Here is a 22,992-nt window from a genome sequence, read left to right as displayed (position 1 = left end):
GTTTACTCCCAGAGTCCAAAAGATGTGCTGGTTAGGTGCATTGTCCACGCTAAATTCTTCCCCTGTGTATTGCTAAGTGAGTGGGTGAGAATCTGGCAGATGGAGTATAACGTTGGCAAGTGTGAGGTTATCCGCTTTGGAAGGAATAATAATAAAATGGACTATTATTTAAATAGTGAAAAATTACAACATGTTGCTGTGCAAAGGGACCTGGGGGTCCTTGTGCATGAATCGCAAAAACTCAGTTTGCAGGTGATTAAGAAGGCAAATGGAATGTTGGCCTTTATTGCGAGGAGGATGGAGTATAAAAGCAAGGGAGGTCTTGCTGTAATTGTACAAGGTACTGGTGAGGCCGCAACTAGAATACTGTGTGCAATTCTGGTCCCCTTATTAGCGAAAGGATGTACTGGCCTTAGAGGGAGTGCAGAGAAGGTTCACCAGGTTGATACCGGAGATGAGGGGGTTAGCTTATGAGGAGAGAGTGAATAGATTGGGCCTGTACTCGTTGGAGTTTAGAAGGCTGAGGGGAGATCTTATAGAGACATATAAGATAATGAAGGGGCTAGACAGGATAGAGGCAGAGAGATTATTTCCACTTAGAAAGGAAACAAGAACTAGAGGGCACAGCCTCAAAATAAGGGGGTGTCAATTTAGAACAGAGTTGAGGAGGAACTTCTTCTCTGAGGGTGGTGAATCTTTGGAATTCTCTGCCCATTGAAGCAGTGGAGGCTACCTCGTTAAATGTGTTTAAGTCACAGGTGGATAGATTTCTGATCAATAAGGGAATTAAAGGTTAAGGGAAGCAGACGGGTAAGTGGAACTGAACCACTATCAGATCAACCATGATCTTATCGAATGGCGGTGCAGGCTCGAGAGGCCAGATGGCCTACTCCTGCTCCTATTTCTTATGTTCTTATGGACCCGAACAGGCACCGTAGTTGGTGCCTCAGGGATTTTCACAGCAACTTTATTGCACTGTTAATGTAAGCCTACTTGTGACACTAGTAAATAAACTTAAAATAAAACATGGTGCTAAACCATTTTGAAGTGGATTGAATAATGGTTCAGAACTGTAAGTTGGATATAAACTATAAGTGACACTAATAAATAAACTTTAAACAAAATATGGGGCTAAACAATTTAAGTGGATTGAATAATAGTTCAGAACTGTACGTTGGATATAAGCCCACTTGTGACACTAATAAATAAACGTTAAATAAAACATGGTACTAAACCATTTTGAAGTGGATTGAACAACAGTTCAGAACTGTAAGTTGGATATAAGCCTAATTGTGACACTAATAAATAAACTTTAAATAAAACGTGGTGCTAAACTATTTTGAAGTGGATTGAACAACAGTTCAGAACTTTAAGTTGGATATAAGCCTACTTATGACACTAATAAATAAACTTTAAAACTTTATCAATGTATTGGGAAGTGCTGCCCCCCGGACTGGGCTGCCAGTGGAATGCATTAGTTTTGCACTGGAGAGGAGACAAGGTGTGCAAGAGCCAGTACCTGGGAAAAAGATGATTGACAGCTTGACAGCTCCAGACGGGCAACCGCGCATGCGCACAGCCGGCCGACTCTTTTAAATGCCGGGGGGCCCCTCGGTGATGGAGTGCCGTAATCCCCAGAACTGAACATTTCTGATGGTACGAGTGCCGCCAAAGTTGACGCTTTAACGAGGTGCCAGAGGGGTTACAAAGAGGGTAGGGATGGCGGTTTAGCGGGAGAAGAATTTTCGACAGGAAGGGGTCGGCGGCCGAGAGGACGGGCGACCCTGAGCGAGCGAGCGAACGAACGAACGAGCCGGGGAGGGAAGAGCGAGCGGCCGCGCCTGCGCACTGCGCCGGCCCGGGCGCCCCACTATTGGGCAAAAGGTGTGCGAGGGGGTGCCAGTGCGCAGGCGCGCGGCCGCTGCCGCCACAGCTCCCCAATGGAGAGCTCAGTATTTGGCAGCGGCCCCAGTTTTCCCTCCCTCCCCCTCCCCGGCCGGCACCGACTGGCCACGTCGGCCCGGCTTCAGCCAGTCAGTCAGCAGGGACAGTGTGTGAGGGGGAGGGGAGACTAGGGAAAGATCATTCTGGAAGGAAAGTGTTAACACCACCCCCCCCCACTCATTCTTTCCCAAATCCCCCCTTTTTTTAAAATAGTGCAAGCACTTCCAGTTTATTTACTGATGATTATTTATTATTATTCCGGTGAGAGGAACCCAAATGAGGCGATCGAGGCTCTGAAGAAGAGGGGCTTGCTGCCGGCCCTGCGGGTGAGTGACCGGCTGATTGACTGACTGTGACTAACCGCCCCCCCTCCCAACCTCTCTCTCTCCCCTCCCCCTCCGGGCTTGGAGCTGCCGCCGGGCGGCGACATGACAGCTCCCTGATCCTGAGCTGCAGGAGGATACTTGCCATAACAAGGCCGGGAGACGTGGGTAGATACCCCTACCCCCCCCCCCCCCACCAAACATACCACACAGAGCGGGGCAGAGGTAAAGTGGGGCAGATATCCCAACCCTCCCAGAACAGGACGGGGTAGATACGCCCCAGATACCCATTCGCAAAGAGGGCAGATACCCCATCAGGGCATAGGCACTACCCTTACCAGTGCAGGGCATGAGCAAAGGAAGGTAGATACGCCCCCCCCCCCAGGGTATGGACAGGTATCCATTCACAAAGGGGGCAGATACCCCTATCAGTGCAGGGCATGGTCAAAGGGGAGCAGATACCTCATCAGATCATGGGCAGGTTGCTGGGGTGGGTCATGGCCAAAGGAGAGCAGAACACACTAGGACATGGGCAGATACTCCTCCCAGAGTGGGGCATAGGCGAAGGGGGGCAGATAATGCATAAGAACATGGGCAGATACCTTTCCCAGAGGGGCAGAGCAATGGGTGGCAGATACCCCATCAAGGCATAGGCAAATACCCCTCCCAGGGCAGGGGCAAAGGATAATACCTACCTGTGAGCAGAGGAAAGAAGAAAATACCCATTAGAAAAGGGGTGAATGCTCCAAAGCAGGGTGTGGGGTAAATATGCCATTTAGAGTGGGGTAGGGGCAAAGGGGATCAGATATCCCCCCGCCCTGAGTGGGACAGGGCAGTAGAGGAGCAAATTACCATCCAGAGTGAGCTGGGGAGGGGCAAATATTTTCCCCTGGAGGGGGCAGCAATTCCATCAGAGTAAGGCATGGGCAGATATGCCATCTTGTAGTGGGGTGGGGGCAAATATCCAAGTGGGATATGGGCAGAGGGGAACAGATGCCACATCAGAGGACCTCCATAATTGCCAGAGCCAAATATCTTTCGTAGTCCAAGTATTGCTGCCCTGCCAAACTTGACCCTTTAACGACTTACAAGATGCGATAAGGTGGGGATGTGCTGGTCGAGGAGGGAGGTTTACATATGACAATAATAAATCAGAGCAGGGTTTGGGTGAAGCAGAGGCCCCCTATAGCGTGGGGAGGATATAGGCAGATACACCCACCTGGGGGGTGGATACAAGCAGATGCACCAGCACCCACAGTCATGACTGGGAGGAGGAGGAGATACACACACTAGATACACGCCCAGAAGTGCAGCATCAGATTTGGCAAGATACCTACACCAGGAATGGGGCATATTGGGGAGCAGGTACAATCCTATCGCCAGGGTGTTGAAACATACTCTAGAAACACTTAGGGACAGAGATTGAGATATCTACCCTAGGTACATACTAAGAGGGTGCAGAAAGTTGTCCAGTTGCCTGTCCATGACAGAATAGGTACCCTCTCCAGCGCTTTGGGAGGGGTGGTGGTTGGCAGGGGGAATTGGAAAGAGATCTCCCAGACGGGGAATGTGGAGCGGGCAAGACAACCCCCCTCCCTCCCTCCCTCCCTCCTGGATCGGGTGGCAGGGTGCCCCTGCCCCCCGGGGGTGGCGGAATCAAGATACCCCAGTCGGGGGCAAGTAACCTTCGGAGAGAAGGGCAGGCGGATACTCAATATCTGGCTGCCACTGCTCTGCAATCGCTGTTTTGAACATTTACCTCCTTTTTTCCATATACACTTCTTTTGGACCCCTCTGATAGTTTATCTATCTTTTTATAATCGCAACTGTCACCTATGGAGGGATTAAATCCTTCAAGGGCCTAATAATAATAAATATGAGCGACATAAATACATGTCCTTCCTCCCTGCACAGTTCTACTTCAGATGTGGCAGTTGTATCATAAGGGGAAACGAGGCTTGGTGAATTATTTCTTGTCCCTTTTTTTGGAAAAGAAAATTGAACTGATGTCAAAAGTCTTGAGCGCTTTCCAAGTCTTGGTTTGCAAAGTGTGCTGGGCAATGGCATTTTACTTTCATTCATAGTTAACGCCCCTGTACAAATACCAAAATGTATTTTAACCCTCTGGGTACTGCAATACTTACTGCCTTGCGGCCTCGTTCTTCCCCTCCTCCTTCCTCTCCCTCCCTCCCCCCGACATTGTGTATTGTTTTGCCGTTCTGAATTGACGGGGAAACAAGTTTGAGAAACAGTTTTAATGTACGCCAATTTTGGACGTTGCGTGCACGAAGCAGGTTAAAAGAATGCGAGTGGGTGGATTCTTGTGGTCCTGATACAGCTGTCAATTTACACTTCTCATTACACGAACTGTGATTGAAATGTTGTTTTGCCGTAGCGATATTACAGAATTAATTGGCCGAATGCGTTGTGTGCATACTAAAAAATATGGTCAAACTTATGGTTTGACAGTTGAACGAATGCCTACTTTCATAACGGAAGGACTTCAAGTTCGATGCTGATCGTGGTCATTTGTCGCTTCAAATCATGGTAAACACAGTCATAGAAATATATCGTTCCCGTTCTGATAGTTGGTCTTACGTTGATTGGTACTATTCAGACGGCTGTTTCAAAATATTGTTCCTCCTTGTTTTTTTTGCAACTGCAAGTGTTTATAGAACACTTGTGTATCGACTATGTGCTACAGCTGTTGAAGAAATTAATACACCTGCAAACCAGGTTCAGCAGCACTTGGTTCAGTGTGTATTGCGAGAGTGGCTGTACTTAGCGTCGGCCATGCATCATGATGGAAGTTAATTTCAGGCCTGTTCTTAGTGCATTCCTGCACCTTTGAAATAAATCACAAGCAGGAATAATGTACACTGTTTAGATTTTAAAAAAAATATACAGTTTGGTCTGCACGCTTGGAAAGTTGTTTGTGCTGGGTGGATAAGGGAAAGAATGCAGTTATTACGGAACTGCAGTGGATGGTATTGTTAAAGGAAAATGTTAACTACTGAAAAAGTGAGTGAAAAATTCAAGCCTCTTATTGGGAGCAAGTTTACTCTGTTTTAATTGTGCTTTGATTTTAGAAGTTTACTTTAGTTTTCAGTATTCAAGAAAATGATCACTCGCCATTATGCCTCCTGTGTAATTCTGACTAAGTCCTCGGCAGCCAGGGAAAATATTTGAACAGTAATCCAAGTAAATGTGCTACCATTCCTGTATTGGTGGTACATAATTCAAGCAAAACACTGTAAATGTTCTTGTTTGTGTGTTAACAGTGGAGCAGCTAATGTTTCTATCATTGCTCATTTTATTGGAAGTGCAGTATTAATGAGCTGAGTTTAATGCTATTGAACTTTTATTCTAAAAATGGATTAACATGCATCAGATGAATGTGAGTTTAAAATCTCTTGCAGAAGCAAAAATAATAAACTTGCTGCAAGCTTCCAGGACTAATTTTTTTTTTGCTGGCATTTAGACTTGAGGCTGAGATTTTTTTGTCTGGTTAAAAGAATGCCTGCAACTTTTAAAGCTTTCTGAGAGCTGCTTTGGTGTTGTGGGTTGCTGCAAACTTTTTATTCCAAACAAGTAGCCTGCTTTCCTGTAGCTCTGGTTGGTACCCTGGTCGGTCTGAATTTGCGTGCTCCACTGCTTGCTATAGTGGGATTGTTGTAATTGATGTCATTGGAGTCACTGAGCAGAAAGAGGTCATAATAAAACTAACTTAAAAAAAACATATTTGAGGGGAAAATAACATTTTTCCTCTGAATCCTCATGTTGGTTTCCCCCCACCCCCCCCTTTTAAATAATATGTCAAGCACTCTGTAATTCCATAGCAAAATCAAAAAGCAAATAGTTTATTTTTTCAATTGAGGCCTGGAGTTGAGAAGGTTCGAAACATCAGCATCACAGTGACAAGTGACTAGGGCAGACCAGTTGGTTGACTAAGTGATTCAAGCAAACTTCCAAAATTAACTATTTTAGGTTGAAAAGTCAATAGTTTCTGTTTTTAACTCCTTTGTCATGGATTAGGCTGATCTACAGCACCCTATTGTGACACCATTACTGCTTGATGTGTTATTAAAATCTTATTAGGAACTAATAATTTTTCAAATTCATTATTCTATGAAATGGGACTCCAAATCTTAACACGTCTACAGCTTAATATGACATATGAGATATGCAAAGGTAGTCTGTGCAGGATTTAGAACATACATTCATTTGTAATTGTCAACTGAATTTCACAAAGATGTATTGTGCTGAAGCTTGGATAAAAAGGATAGTACTGAACTGAGTTGGACCTAGGAGAGAAGGTCCTTCACTCTTAACACTCTTGTTCTCACTAGCCCTGGTTCCTTAATACCTCTAAATTAAAATTCTCATCCTAATATTAAGTCATGTTTGAATACCTAATGTGCTTACAATTGACGTAACTTTCTTCAATCCTAGAATATTTGCAAATCTCCCCATTCCTCAGATTCATGGCTGAATTTCCTTGTCCCTTTGTCCCTCTATTAGCCTTCAGCCATTTAGCCCTTGTGCTTTAGTATTTTCTTCCTAAACCTTTATGCCTTGCTACCTCTCCTCATTAAGACCCTACATTAAAGCTTAGCTAAAAAGAAATGGGTTTTATTAGGAGAGATATTAACTCTCTTTGGATTTAGTAGCCATTTTTGTCTAATGACGCTTCTGTGAAGCATCCTGTTAAAATTGCTATATAAATGCAAGGTAGAACCATACACAGAAGCATTGCAAATAGGCGCAGGAGTGCCATTTCGCCCTCTGAGCCTGCTCTGCCATTTGTTACGATATGGCTGATCAGTAATCTTTCCTGCTTAACCCTATCTCTTGCCCCCTGAATTCTTTGATTCCTTTAGCCCCAAGAACTATATCTAACTCCTTATTAAAACATAATGTTCTGGCTACAATTGCTTTCTATGGTAGCGAATTCCACAGGTTCCCCACTCTGGGTGAAAGAAATTTCTCCTCATCTCAGTCCTAAATAACCTATGCCATATCCTGGTTCTGGACTCCCCACCATCAGGATCATCCTTCTTGTATCTACCCTGTCTGGTGCAGTTCACATTCTCTAGATTTCTGAGATCGTTTCCCCCCTCATCCTTCCAAACTACAGCAAATATAATCCTAATCGACTCAATCTCTCCTTGTACATCAGTCCCACTATCCCAGGAGTCAGTCCAGTAAACCTTTGCAGTATTCCCTCCATAGTAAAAACATCCATCCTTAGTTAAAACTGCACACACTATTCCAGGTGTAGTCTCACCAAGGCTGTATATAACCGCAGCAAGACATCCCTATTCCTGTATTCAAATCCTGCCACCATGAAGGCCAAAATACCATTTGCCTACTTTACCTCCTGCTTAAAATAGATTATCCTTGTGTTAAGGTAGAGAGTAATCGTTGTTTGTTTTAAAAAAAAAACAATTTCCGGTGACTGGAAAGATCACATGACAAAATTTCAGGTCCTAAGATTTTTATTTTTTAATAAACTAAAAGCAATGTTGTCTAAATACTTCAGCAGGCAACCAGTCCTCTAAACTACTGAAACAAATCCCTTTCCAAGGTTATATTTTCTCCGTTAAATGGACGCTTCAGCCTCTAGGAACTACTCCAAAGCTATTCTCAGTTCCTGACAGCTTGCTTCTTTTCCCCTTTTCCAGTCAGTTAACTTAGACTGGCTGCCCTTATATCTCTGCAGGTGCAGACTGGCCTGTTTCTGACATTCGGGGACATCTTAAAAACCACGTAAACTGAAACTACAATGACTTTGGCCAATAGCTCTTTCAAAGCCTATTTCCATGGCAATGTGAATCAATGGGCCCTTGTATCCAGATAGAAGTTCTGATTACATATCCTCTAAACCTTCAACTCCATTCTATCCAGGAATTTGGAAAATTTAAGGTATAACTGTTTATAAAACCTGACATTCATAACACCTCCCTGTGAGATTTTGAGATTAAGGGCAGAATTTTATGGCCTCACTCATCTCAAAACTGTAAAATCCTGCTCAAGGTCAATGGACCATTCCAAAGTCCACCGCTCATCCGCTCCAATTCCTGTAGCGGGCATAATAGTCTACCCAGTCATCATAAATGCTCTAAATAATCCATGTGTGAACATCCACTTTTTCCCCAGTAAATCAATTTGGGCCTATTGACCCCATATCAAACAAGCCACTCAGGCTTCTTGTCAAGCAGAATTCACTACTTCATTTTACTTGAAATAGACAATGCCAAAACAACAATCTTACCAACTTCATATTTGTAATGCTGTAAACTAGTTTCACATACTTGTCATTTATAGCAAGTATATGAAACTAGACTTGGATGGTGGCACAGTGATTAGCACCGTTGCCTCAGTGACCCAAACTGGGAGTCGAACCCACATCCCTAGCACTGTCTGTGTGGAGTTTGCACATTCTCTCCATGTCTGCATGCGTTTCCTCTGGGTGCTCAGGTTTCCTCCCATAGTCCAAAGATGTGCAAGTTAGATGAATTGGCCGTGCTAAGTTCTCCATCAGTGTACCCGAACAGGCGCCTGAGTGTGGTGACTAGGGGATTTTCACAGTAACTTCATTGCAGTATGAATGTAAGCCTACTTGTGATTAATAATAAACTTTTAAAAATTATTATTGTTTAAATAAGGAATTTTCTAAACTTCTGTGTCAAATTTAGGCATAACATAACTGGAATCCTTTATTTTTCTCAGCATGTTTTGTTTCCAAATCCCTATTTTATCACTATAGTTACATGCAGAAGGAGGTCATTTGGCCTATTGTGTCTGCAGCAGCTCTCTGAATTAGCAACTCACCTTATGCCATACTGCCATCTTTTTCCTGTAATCTTGCACATTAATCATTTTTCAGATAACAATCTGATTCCCTGATGAATACCTTGACTGAATATGCCCTCACCATTCTCTCATTCCAGACTTAACTTTTTCACACAGCAAATGGTTTTGCTTCATGCTGCCTTTGCCAGGTACATTAAATCTATGTCCTCTTGTTCCCAATCCTTTCATGACAGGCAGCAGCTACATCCTGTCTATTCTTGTACAGATCCCTCATGATTATGCAAATATATATCAAACTTCCTCTCAGTCACCTCCAAGACCCAACTTCTGCAGTCTATCTTCCTAACTGATGTTCCTCATCCATGGAACTATTCTTTGAATCTTTTCCTACAGTCTCTCAAATGCCTTCACGTTTTTCTAAAGTGTCTCGCCCCCAGTACTTGATGCAGTACTCCAGCTGAGACCCAACTTGTGTCTTACAACAAATGCAACATAACCTCTGGTCTCTTGTACTCTATGTCCTAAGAATGAAATCTGGAATACTGTATGCTTATTAATGCTCCCAAACCTGTCCTACCATTTTCAATTATTTACGTATACCCACCCATGTCCCACTGCTCCTGCATCCTTGTTAGACTTGCATTTTTTAAATATTATCTCTCCATGCATTTTTCCTACCAAAACAAATCATTTCACATTTCTCCACATTGAACCCCATCTGTCACTTGTCCACCCATTCCATTGTTCTGTCCTTTCAAAGTTCTATGCTGTCCTCCTCTCAGTTCACAACACTTCCAAGATTTCAAGGTGGGAGCCGGAACAGCAGGCCAGTAAGCAGAGATGGAGGGGAAAATAGTGAGACTGACATAAACACAGCACAGAGGGAAGCTGCAGGGCTCAGTGAGACTGTAGGTCTGGCATATGTTTGCTTCAATGCAAGAAGTATAACAGGTAAGACAAATGAACTGAGAGCCTGGATTACTGCATGGAACTATGATGTAATTGCAATTATGGAAACATAATTAAAGAAGGGACAGAACTGGCAGCTTAACATTCCAGGATATTGTTGTTTTAGACAGTACAGAGAGAGAAGAGGCGGGGGAGTTGCATTGCGGATTAGGGAGCAGATCATAGCTGTGTTGAGGGAGGACACATTGGAGACATCTTGTAGTGAGACCTTATGGGTAGAGCTCAGGAATAGGAAGGGTGGAATCACAATGTTGGGACTGTACTATAGACCTCCCAACAGCCTGCAGGAGACAAAGGAGCAGTTGTATAGCTAGATACTGAAGGGTGGAGGGGGGTTGTGGGTGGGGAAGAGAGGGGGGAAAAAAGCAGGATAGTTGTGATGGGTGACTTTAACTTCCCCCATGTTGACTGAGAATCCCTTATAGCCAGGGGCTTGGATGGAAAGTAATTTGTTAGATATGTCCAGGAGGGCTTTTTGATACAGTATGTTGACAATCCAATCAGGGAGGAGGCCGGGTAGTTAAGGATAAGAGTGGCCCTCAGGTGCTTATTGGGCGAGGGCCAATTACATCCAAATTAGACAGGAAGTGGGGAATGTAGATTGGGAGTAGCTGTTTGAGGGCAAATCCATGCGTGGCATGTGGGAGGCTTTTAAAGGCCAATTGATTGAAGTGCAGGACAGGCCGGAAAAATGAAGGATAGAAATGGCAGGACTTGGGAACTGTGGATGATGAGGGAAATTGTAAGATAAGGAAAAAAGCATACGAGAAGTCCAGGTATCTAAACTGACAGAGCCCTTGAGGACTATGGTGAAAGTAAGAAGGAACTTTGAACATGGAATTAGGAGGGCTAAAAACAGCCATGAATGCCTTTAACAGACAGGGTCAAGGAGAATCCTGAGTTTTTTAATGCAAATATCAGGAGAAAGAGTAAGCCCACTCAAGGACAATGGAGGGAAGTTATGTATGTAACCACAGGAAGTGGGTGAAATCCTTAATGATTACTTTGTATCAGTATTCACCAAGGAGAAGGGCATGAGGTCAGGGATAGGTGTGTGAATGGTCTAGTGAATGTCAATATATCAAAAGAGGAAGTGTTGAGTGTCCTAAATTGCGTTAAGATAGAGAAGTCCCTGAGGCTAGATGGGATCTATTCCTGGTTACTGCAGAAAGCAAATAGAGAAATAGCTGGGGCCTTAATAGATAACTTCACATCTTCTTTGACCACAGCTAAGGTCCCAGAGGACTAGAGAATAGCCAATATCGTTCTTTTTTTTAAGAAAGGAAGCAGGGATAATCCAGTAAATTATAGGCTGGTGAGTCTGACATGAGTGGTGGGGAGACTTTTGGAGAAGATACTGAGGGACAGGATATAAGGACATTTGAAGGAAAATGGAATAGTTATTGACAGGCAGCATGGCTTTGTACAGGGAAGGTCACGTCTCACCAACTTGATTGAGTTTTTTGAAGAGGTGACAAAGATAATTACAATAAGGGTTGTGGATGTAGTTTATAGTTTGACAAAGTCCCACATGACGGACTGGTACAATAATTAAAATCACATGGGATTCATGGTAGGCTGGCAAGATGGATATAGAACTGGTATGGTTACAGAAGACAGTAGCAGTGGAAGGGTGTCTTTCAGAATGGAGATCTGTAGCTAGTGGTGTTCCGCAGGGATCAGTGCTGGGACCTATGTAGGTTGCATATATAAATGATCTGGATGAAAATGTGGCTGGTCTGATGAGTAAGTTTGTGGATGACACAAAGATTGGCGGAGTTACTGATAGTGCAAAGGATACAACAGAATATAGATTGGGCTCTTGGGCACAGAAATGGCAGATGGAGTTTAATCTGGACAAATGTGAGGTGATGCATTTAGGAGGATCAAATTTAGGTATAAGTATGAAAGTATACTGTAAATAGCGGAACCCTGAGGAGCATTAACAAACACAGGGATATGGGTGTGCAGGTCCACAGTTTCCTAAAAGTGGCAACACAGGTAATTAAGGCATGTAGCATGCCTGCCTTTATCAGCTGGGACACTGAATACAGGAATTGGGAAATCCATGCTGCAGTTATATAAAAACTTGGTTAAGCTGCATTTGGAGTATTGCATGCATTCTGGTCACCACACTCTCAGAAGGACGTGGAAGCTTTGGAGAGAGTGCAAAGAAGGTTTGGAGAGAGGCTGAGGAGAGGGATCAGAGGTGAGCTGGCAAGGTGGGTACAGAACTGGCTTGGTCATAGAAGACAGAGGGTAACAGTGGAAGTGTGTGTTTCTGAATGGAGGGCTGTGACAAGTGGTGTTCCTCAGGGATCAGTGCTGGGACCTTTTGCTGTTAAGTTTGCGGATGACACAAAGGTTGGTGGATTTGCTGATAGCGATGAGGACCATCAGAGGATACAGCAGGATGAAGATCAGTTGGCGGTTTGGGTGGAGAGATGGCAGGTGGCGCTTAATCCAGACAAATGTGAGGTAATGATTTTGGAAGGTCTAATAAAGATAGGAAGTATACAGTAAATTGCAGAATCCTTAAGTATTGATAGAGGGATCTGGGTTCAGGCACACAGGTCAAGAAGACGTACGCCATGCTTGCTTTCCTCGGCCGGGGCATTGAGTTTAAAAATTGGCAAGTCATGTTGCAGCTTTATAGAACCTTAGTTAGGCTCCACTTGGAATATAGTGTTCAATTCTGATTGCCACACTACCAGAAGGATGTGGAAGCTTTGGAGAGGGTGCAGAAAAGTTTTACCAGGATGTTGCCAGGCATGGAGAGCATTAGCTATGAGGAGAAGTTGGAGAAACTTGGTTTGTTCTCACTGGAACAACGGAGATTGAGGAGTGACCTGATAGAAGCCTACAAGATTGAGGGACATGGACAGAGTGGATAGTCAGAAGCTTTTCCTGGGGTGGAAGAGTCAATTACTGGGGTCATAGGTTTAAAGTGCGAGGGACAAGGTTTAAATGAGATGTACGAGGCAAGTTTTTTAGAGGGTGGTGAGTGCCTGGAACTCATTGCTAGGGGAGGTCGTGGAAGCAGATACGATAGTGACTTTTAAGGGATGTCTGGACAAATACGTGAGTAGGATGGGAATAGAGGGATATGGCCCCTGGAAGGATAGGGGTTTTAGTTCAGTCATGCAACATGATCGGTGCAAGCTTGGAAGGCCAAAGGGTCTGTTACCATGCTGTAGTTTTCTTTGTCCTAAACTAGGATTGTTTTCACTGGAAAGATAGAGGCTGAGGGGAGATCTGATAGAGATCTACAAAGTTGAGGCATAGAGTGGATAGTCAGAGAGGCTTTTTTCAAGGCTGGAAGTGTCAATTACAAGGGGGCACAGGTTCAAAGTGAAAGTGGGAATGTTTAAGAGAAATATACAGGGGAAGAGAATGCTGGATGCCTGGAACATGATGCCAGAGGAGGTGGTGGAAGCAGGCACATTAGCAACATTTTAAGAGGTATCTGGATGGGCACATGAATAGAGGGATACGGACCAAGTAAAGGCAGAAGGTTTTTTAAGTTGGGGCATTGTGATCGGCACAAGTTTGGAGGACTGAAGTGTCCGTTCCTGTTTTATGATTTGCAGATCTTAAAAAGCACTCTGCAAACCTAGTATAGATCATTACTAAAAATTGGGAAAAGCAACGTTCTCAACACTGACAATTGGCAAACTCCACTAAAATCTCCCATCAATCTTAAAATATTAATTCTCTTTCTTAAAAATTTAATTTCATTCCATGAGCTATAACTTTGGTCAAATGTCTACTGTGTGAAATGCCCTTAAGAAGTCCATGTGCGCCACATCAACATTACCCTCACCAATCTTTCCTGTTACCTCTTCAAAAATCACTTGCTTTTTATCAGTTAACTTACTACAATTCAACTGACTTGCAGTAATGCAATCATAGAAGTTGATGAAAACAGAGTTTTGAAATGACTACCATTGCTAGCGCAAATTCTGATGGGATTGAAAATTACCACTCAAGTAGAAAAGGTGATTTTAGTTCACTAATTACAGTCATTATCCTTTGGGGTTACAATACCTTCAGAAACATCTGTTTTGTTTCTTCATTGTGTCATAAAGCTTAACACCAGTTCAATTTTTTTTTGCAAGCCTATCTTCGTAAAAGTAATGAGGCTTTTTGTGCAATACAAACAGTACTTAAATTTAATACTGTTTGCACTTAAGATATCTCTGCCTTTTTGCAGATAAAGGTAAGGAAAGGGATCATTTTATCTAGGGAACATAGCATCAACTGGTTATTCCTCCTCACTGATGGACCCAGCTGTGATGATGTACACGCCTATTTCTGATGTTTTAGTGTATACTAGTATACTACTTAGCCCCTCTGTTCCAGTGCTCGGATATTTAGGTGGCATTTGTTCTCTTCCATCAACGGTTGATTTTTAAGTTTGTAACTGTCAAATCTGATTGTTGCTGATTTTAAAATCCAAGACCACTCTGCAGATTTGGTACGAGAAGATAAGATTTAAGGTCTGGGATGAGGCCAGAAGGGAGAGCCACCATTTTTCCTCTCCATGTTGGAGAAATACAATGTATTCCAGTCAACTGTTAATCTGTTTGTCCAGCAGAAGATGCTTAAATAGCAAATGTTTGTGACTACTGACTTGAATCCTGGTTTCCACTAGTGATATTTAAAACTGGACATAAAGGTTAAGGGTTATTTATTATTGTCACAAGCAGACTTATATTAACACTGCAATGAAGTTACTGTGAAAATCCCCCTAGTTGCTGCACTTTGCCTGTTTGGCCACACTAAATTCTCCCACAGCGTACCCAATGTACCTAACCAGCAAGTCTTTTGGACAGTGGGAGGAAACTGGAGCACCTAGAGGAAACCCATGCAGACATGGGGAAAACATGCAGGCTTTGCACAGGCAAAGACCCAAGCCAGAAATTGAACCTGGGTTCCTGGCACTGAGGCAGTAGTGCGAACCACTGTGCCACCATGACGCCCAGACATTAGCCCAGCAGGATGGATAAACAAGTAACTTGCATTTATCTGGCACTTGTTGGTGCAAAATGTCTTGGCACTTCTCACAGGTGTAAGAAATAAAATGGATAATAGACAACTGAAAGATGGCGGGAAGACTGATAGATTGATCAATGCTGTACTTGACATTTAAAATGTCCTCATTTATCTCATACAGCCACCCATATCAACAGCAGATAAACCCTATTAAGCACACCTACCATTTTGAGCAGTTATTCACACTTCTTTGAAGTGCCAGTGGTTGTGGTTTATCTGTTTACGTACTTACGCAAGGATATTTTGGCCTTGGAGGGGGTGCAGAGGAGGTTTACTAGGCTGATACCGGAGTTGAGGGGGTTGAGCTGTGAGGAGAGGCTGAATAAACTAGGCTTGTACTCGTTAGAGTTTAGAAGAATGAGGGGAGATCTCATTGAGACGTATAAGATGATGAATGGGATGGATAGGATAGAGGTGGAGAGGCTCTTCCCGCTCAAAGGACAGTAGGACTACGGGGCACAGCCTCAAGATAAAGGGGAGGCGGTTTAGAACAGAGTTGAGGAGGAACTTCTTCACTCAAAGGGTGGTGAATCTCTGGAATTCTCTGCCTGTTGAGGTGGTGGAGGCTGCCTTGCTAAATATTTTTAAGAAGCGGGTTGATGGGTTTTTGATAAGCGAGGGGATTAAGGGTTATGGGGAGAGGGTGGGAATGTGGAACTGAGCCACGACAGATCAGCCATGATCTTATTGAATGGCGGGGCAGGCTCGAAGGGCTGGATGGCCTACTCCTGCTCCTATTTCTTATGTTCTTATGTTTACAAGGAGAGAATGTTGGAGAGGCAGAAGGTTTTAAAGGAAGGAATTTCAGAGTATTAGGTCTAAGTGGTTGAAGTGATGGTGAGGTGAACAAAATGTGCTTACCTGAAGGGTCTCGCTTCAGGAGAATGGAAAACTTTTGTTGACTTAGAGCACCAGGAAGACCAGAGGTGGGTCCCACAAAGTGATTCCTGGCAGTGGTGCGAGTGAGCCATGCAAAACATCCTTTATTTTGGCAGAACCGGAAGATCTTGCAGATGGCCAGTGGTGAGCCACTGCCTGAAAACACAATGAGAATTTTGTATTATAGGTGAAGAGGGCCCAAAAAAATTGGTGAAGCAAAGATGGACATGAAGCACAAGCAATGGCTGATGTGGAATAGAGAAGACTGTAGAATTTTGAATGAATTAGTGTGGAGATGGAAAACTGGCCAATAAAACACTAGAAGAGTGTAAAAGAAACACTAAGGGGCAGAGGCAATGACAGATTTAGTCGATATTTGGTAGATATTGTGGATGATGAAATCATAAATAAGGAGCAAGAATGATCCTTGCACCCCCCCCCCCCCCATCAAGCCTGCCCCACCATTCAGTGAGATCATGTGTCCTTAACTCCACTTTCCTGTTGTTCCCATAACTCTTGTCTCCTCAAATCAAAAATCTGTTTAATTCAGTGCGTTGAAAATTATACCTCCAGTAGAAAAGGTGATTTGTGTTCATCAATTAGTTATTTTCCTTTGGATTGCAATAACTTCAGAGTTAACCTTAATACCAGTAAATAGGTTTTTTGAGTCCTAGCTGGCTATCTAATCAGGCATCTTGCGCAATTCAAACAGTGCATAAATTATTATTTGTACTTGAAATGTGCCTCTTTTGGAGCTACAAATAAGGACACAATCTTTACTGTAGACCATAACATCAACCAATTTCCAGAATATATTCAATGACCTAGCCTCTACTGTTTTCTGAGGAAGAGAATACCAACTCTCCAAGAAGAAATTCCTTCACCTTTCCATCTCAGATGAGAGATCCCTTATTTTGAAATGATGCTCCGTAGTTCCAGATTGTTTCCCCTTGTGAATATTCTCTCTACACCTACTCTGTAAAGCCCCCTCAGAATTGTTTCAATAAGATCACCTCTCATTTAGTCATCTAAACTCCATTGAGTTTAGGTTCAACTTCTATTCATATCTCCGTGATCAGCTTAGTGAACCATCCATGAACTGCTTCCAATGTAAGTATATTCCTTAAGTAGGGAGATCAGAAGTGCGCAAAGTACCTAAGTATGATCTTAGATTAAGCCTTGTACAAGTATAGCAAGACTTGCTTGCTTTTACACCCCATTCCCTTGCAGCAAAGGCCAACACTGCCCAGTTACTTGCTTTTCCTGCATGCTAACCTTTTGTCATTTCATATTCTAGGACAGCTCAGCTTGAGTTTGAACATGATGGGATTGCAAACAATCTGGCTCTGACTAAGACAGTGACTGGACCAATTTCTCTGTTCAATGTGAGGGTAATTTAGTCACTTTGGCCTTCGTACTCTCAAGGAAATTACTGGTCATCTGAGGCTGCATGTTGCAGAAATAGTATGACAGCACTAGGAGGTGGTGGAGAAATAATTGCATGTAATCAATGTACATGTGGAAGCTGACTGTGGATGATATTACCAAGGGCAGTGTGCAAATAATGAAGGCAGAGCATGGACTTTAGGGGATTCCATACATTACTGTGCAGAAATGGGAAGAGATATCATTGATAGATTCAATTCGGAAAGCTAAAAGAGACCAAGAAGAGCAGTCCCATTGCACTGACAGTGGAAGTGGATGGCTTCGTTGACATCCAAGCCTGCAGATATAGAAGCTGAATAATGCATGTGAACAATCCAGACCTCTGTTTAGGGCAGTTTTTGAGACATGGAAATCTATTGGGATTAGAATAGATTTATGGAATAATTGTGCATGAATTTTGGACAAAGCATTTTTAAGGGAGCTTGACAGCAGGAAACAGGACTGAAAATTGAAGTGAGAATTTAATTCTGAATATCGTCCTGGAGGAACAATGTAATAGCCAAAAGGAATATGCCTATTGAAAAGAGAAAAGCGGCTGCTGAAGGTGAGAATCTTGGTGCATAGAAGTATTGTAATAGTGACCTGAATTAATTTAAGGCACCATAGATGGAGATTATCTGAGATTCTACCTGATGAAGATCATAGCTTAAGTTATGAAATCATACCAAATAAATATTTGTAGTATTTTCACATTAGTTGTTTCAAATTAACATTTAACTGCTCGTTAATTTTGTGTTCTGTTGCTTAAATAATGAGATTAGAATTACTCAAAGTTCTTGTTATAAGCTGTTTTCAAAAGCAATTGAGTAGCTGCACTGGAAATATTTTGCTTGCTGACAATACATTAAGTGAACAGATTTCATCTGTGCATCGGGTTTTGGTTAGAGGTTACAGAAACTGTCAGTTGTCATATCCTTTAAAAAAGTTGCAGCATGCATTACAACAATTAAATTAAGATTTGTCTTTAACGTAGACGGGCATCTCAAAGTGATGCACAGCAATGTAATCAGGCAAATTGACACTGAATCAAAGAATCAGCCGTGATGAGAGGTGACTTAAGTCGAACAAGTTTTTAGCAAAAAAAAAGGTTTAAGAATGAAATTTTATAGTTTAAATGGCTGAAGGCAATGCCACTAATGATGGACAATAAGAGCTAAAGAGTTAGAGGAATGCAGATTTCTTGAGCATTGTAGGACTGGAGGGGGTAGCAAAAGGAATTCTAATCCCCATATTCAAAAGTGAATTGAATATGAGGGTTAGAATTTTAGGTTGGAGACGTGTTACTGGGAGCTGATGTAGTTCAGCTAGCAGAAGGATTGATGATTGGAACTTATCCAAGCAGTAGTATTTTGTATCAATTACAGTTAATGGGTATTGGAATCTCCAAGCCTAGACGAGAGCGCTGAAATAGTCATGTCTGGAAGTGACATTTGTTATGGAAGAGGGTTTCAAGCAGCTAATGAGCTGAAGAGGACGATTAGCCAGACTTGCTTTGGTATGGGTGGCACAGGGACCTGGATTTGATTCCCAGTTTGGGTCACTGTCTGTGTGGAATTTGCACATTCTTCCTGTATCTATGTGGGTTTCCTCCAGGTGCTCTGGTTTCCTCCCACAGTCCAAAGATGTACTGGTTAGGTGGATTGGTGTGCTGGGTTGCCCCTTGGTGTTAGGGGGGGACTTGCTAGGGCAGATGCATAAGATTGTAGGGATAAGGGCTGGGTGGGATTGTGATCAGTATAGACTCAACAGGCGAAATGGTCTCTTCTTCACTGTAGGATTCTACTCTATAAACAGCAATATGTCACTTCCATATGTCAGATTTCTGTCAAAACCATGATATAATTAGAATTATCTGTCATAAAGTCATGGATAATAATGGCTTTGTTGGTGAGTGAATGGACATGGAGGAAAATGTGGAGATGTGCAGCAGTTGTTGATCCACTGGCTGAGCCCAGTGGGAGCAACAGTGAATGGAACAGTATGTAGCTAGGTGAGATTAACCCCAGCAGCTGGGAAGTTGGTGAGGGAGATGTTGAGGTTGATGCTCATAAAGAAAAAAGAGACTAATATCTCAAGTCTTTTGGAAAATGTTGCAAAGTATATAGGCTAGTTATGGGATTTGGCCCGAGGACATTGATAGGTGAGTAGAAAAACAGAGGAATTGTAGTAGTGATTGTGGAGGAGAATTACTTGAGGAAAATAATAAAATCTAACATAACTCGGTTACAGAAAGGAGTGGAAATGAGAGGTCCAAATATTAAGAAGGGGAAAAAGAAAGCTAATTTATTGGGCTTGGGTGCATTCATGCTGCACACACAAATGGAATTCAAGTTACATGCTCTCCTAACTTTTACATTACTTATGTCGTCATTGTAAACAAAGGATAGGGAGGAGAGAATATGAACAAGTTTAAAGTTTAATGGAGTATAATGTTAGCAAGTGTGAGGTTTTCCACTTTGGTAGAAATAATAGTAGGAGGGATTATTATTTAAAGGGTGAAAAGCTGCAGCATGCTATGGTGCAGATGCACCTGGGGGTCCTTGTGCACAAATCACAAAAACCTAGTCTGCAGGTGCAGCAGGTGATCAAGAAGGTGAATGGAATGTTGGCCTTTATAGCAAGGGGGATAGAATATAAAAGTAGGGGGGTCTTGCTGCAACTGTACAGGGCACTGGTGAGGCTGCAACTGGAGTACTGTGTGCAGTTTTGGTCGCCGCATTTGCGAAAGGATATATTGGCCTTGGAGGGAATGCAGAGAAGGTTCACTAGGCTGATACTGGAGATGAGGGGGCTAGCCTATGAGGAGAGATTGAATAGACTGGTCTGTACTCGTTGGAGTTTAGAAGGCTGAGGGGGGAATCTTATAGAGACATATAAGATAATGAAGGGAATAGATAGGGTAGAGATAGAGAGATTCTTCCCACTTCGAAAGGATAGCAGAACTAGAGGTCACAGCCTCAAAATAAGGTGGGGAGGGGGAGCTGCAGTTTAGATTGGAGTTGAGGAGGAACTTCTTCACTCAACAGGTAGTGAGTCTTTGGAATTCTCTGCCCATTAAAGTGGTAGAAGCTACCTTGCTGAATATATTTAAGTCACAGGTAGATAGGTTTCTGATAGACAAAGGAATTAAGGGTTATGGGGAGGAAGCGGGAAAGTGGAACTGATCCACTTCAGATCAGCCATGATCTTGTTGAATGGCGGAGCGGGCTAGATGGCCTACTCCTGCTCCTATTTCTTATGTTCTTATTATGTTCTTAAAGTTAAAATCAGAGGTCGAGTCATGGGATGCAGTTGACTTGTCAAGTTAGACATGAAGCATAAACATCCATGTTCAGAATCACAACTTTCAGTGGGCAGACTACTGGAGGTTGTCCAGTGGGAAATGGAGATATGTGTATGACCTTGGTGATTAGCAGTAGATATCAACTGGTACAGTACTGAAGTAGAAGAGGGAGAAGCAGTTGGATTGAATCCCAAAAGCTGACAGTAAAATCCAGGAAGCCAAATGATTGTGATGGGTAAAATCTGCAGGATCAGTGCAGAATAGGAAATTATAGAGAGATACAGAAGGCAGATGTGAAGTTCTAAAGCACAAGTGATTCATCGGTTGTTGGAAGCAAGTGGCAGAGACTAAAGTGAAGGTAATTCTAAGCACAACCCTGGGGGTGAGCAAGCCAAAGCAGATCCAACCTGGATCAGCATCAAGTGAAAACATCATACCAAAGGAACAGAAAACTAATGACACAGAAGCAGGCCAGGCTCTAGAATAGAGGCAGCCTAACCCATACAGCTTCCATAGAAAGTAGCAACAGTGATGGAGGTCACTGAGACACAAGCCAATGGAGAAATGGACTTCGGCCCATAAGAGTGGATTTCTGCTAAGGACTCTAAGTAAAAAGTCTAACAACACCAGGTTTAAGTCCAACCGATTTATTTGATAGTAAACTCACAAGCTTTCGGGGTTTGTCCCTTCGTCAGGTGAATGGAGAGTTCTGGCGTTGTCAGACTTTTTACTGTGTTTACCCCAGTCCAACGCTGGCATATCCACATCCTCACAAAGTAAAGCAGAGAACCCAGCAGTACATTGCAGTGTGGTCAGAAGCTCTGGTATCTAACTGGTGGAGCTACGGGCTGTAGGAAAGTTGAAACAACACGAGTTGCACATCAGAATCATGGCAGCTGAGCTCAGGTTCTACCAGCAGATTCCAGCAAAGAATCCAAAAGTCTTAAGTCAAATTTGAGCCACATTCCAGCTGTTGAATTATGTAATAAAGCCAAATGAAAGCCTTTGTTCCTTTTTTAAATGTTTGATAAACTGTGGAATTATAAATCATTAGCATAAACTTCTTTCTCCAACCCAAATACCTGTACTATAACCAGTAACTCTGGTCATAATTTACTACTGTGATTAATATTGGACTTGATAGTTATGCATTACACAAAACTGAAACAGATGCTTTTAAAAAAATACAAGCAATTCTAAATCTGTTAGAATTGAAAATGTTGCTCTCTTAGTAAGAATTGCTCATTTAGTGCCATAGTTAATTTGTATAAGCAAGTTACTTACCATTATTATGAAGGGCATTTTATAACTTTTTTGGATGTTAATTAAATGTTTGCAAAATCAGACTGAAAACAAAAATACCACAAATATGTAATAGAAGAAATTGTATTTGACCGTTGTAATAAAGAATTGTTACTGTTAGGTACTTAATTTACTATTCATTTATGACTTGGATTGTTATGAGTTCACACCCATTTGGAAGTGTATTTATTTGAGCAATTGTACAAGGGAGGCTTCTTATAACTGTGTTCATATCTTATAGCTGCAACTGGATTTCCTGTATGGATTCAGAAATGTATGCTTTCCTGTCAGGATGGGGACAAAATTTCACATGTCAGCCTAGCAGCTCTTCCTGTGTGCTTGAGACTTAAATGTTTCCAACTGTGTAAACAGCACCAAAGCAAGATCTCACCTGTTCATTGAACAAATGATCATTTGTGTGGGAAGTAATGTGTTCTGTCTTGCTTTGTGAGAATGTTTCACCAGCACCATTAATTTTATCTGATTTTGTTTTGTCCTGTATGCTGTATACTAACATTTCATAGTGAGAATAGCATTATTTGGTATTTTAAAGTAAAACATTACACCTCATTCAGATATACTCTTCCTGTCACCTGACTATAACTGTAATCTGACATCAAAATTGTATAAGGCCGCCCTCTTCCTGTCATGCGATGTAGAGATATGGCAAAACTGTAGCCACAATAATATGAAGGGAAAATTGAAAGATAGAAACTCCTGTAGAACAGGAAAACAGAACTAGCAAAAAGAATAAGGCTGCATTTATTTCTAAATCGTGTTAATTCAGAGAGCAAAACCTGATCAAATTAACAATATTGTAAGTTAATTAGTTCAATCCATTGGACGGAGTCTAACTTCGTAACAAATTCCTGGATGTTTGTGCAATATAATTGGTTTGTCTGTCACATTGTCTTGTATGAAGGATAGCTTACCCTGTCCTTTTTATTAATATTTTAAATGCACTATTATTCCAAA

The 22,992-nt window shown here is 42.4% G+C and overlaps 1 protein-coding gene across 5 annotated transcripts in view; it reads left to right on the top strand.

The window, feature by feature from the left end:
- Positions 1-1,569: 1,569 nt before the first annotated feature.
- The window catches only part of LOC145359057 (zinc finger protein 652-like), a 70,475-nt gene continuing 49,052 nt past the window's right edge, over positions 1,570-22,992 (top strand). The window contains exons 1-2 of one of the 5 annotated variants that reach the window (XM_080213421.1): positions 1,570-1,656; positions 2,213-2,270. The gene's annotated coding sequence lies outside the window, so the exon portion shown is untranslated. The other 4 variants (XM_080213422.1, XM_080213424.1, XM_080213420.1 and 1 more) reach the window with 4 other exon arrangements.

This window comes from Carcharhinus amblyrhynchos, chromosome 27, assembly GCF_965287045.1.
Source record: "Carcharhinus amblyrhynchos chromosome 27, sCarAmb.v2.hapA, whole genome shotgun sequence".
NCBI lineage: Eukaryota > Metazoa > Chordata > Chondrichthyes > Carcharhiniformes > Carcharhinidae > Carcharhinus > Carcharhinus amblyrhynchos.
Note: the sequence above shows the minus strand (reverse complement) of the source record. Positions and strands in the feature narration are given on the sequence as shown.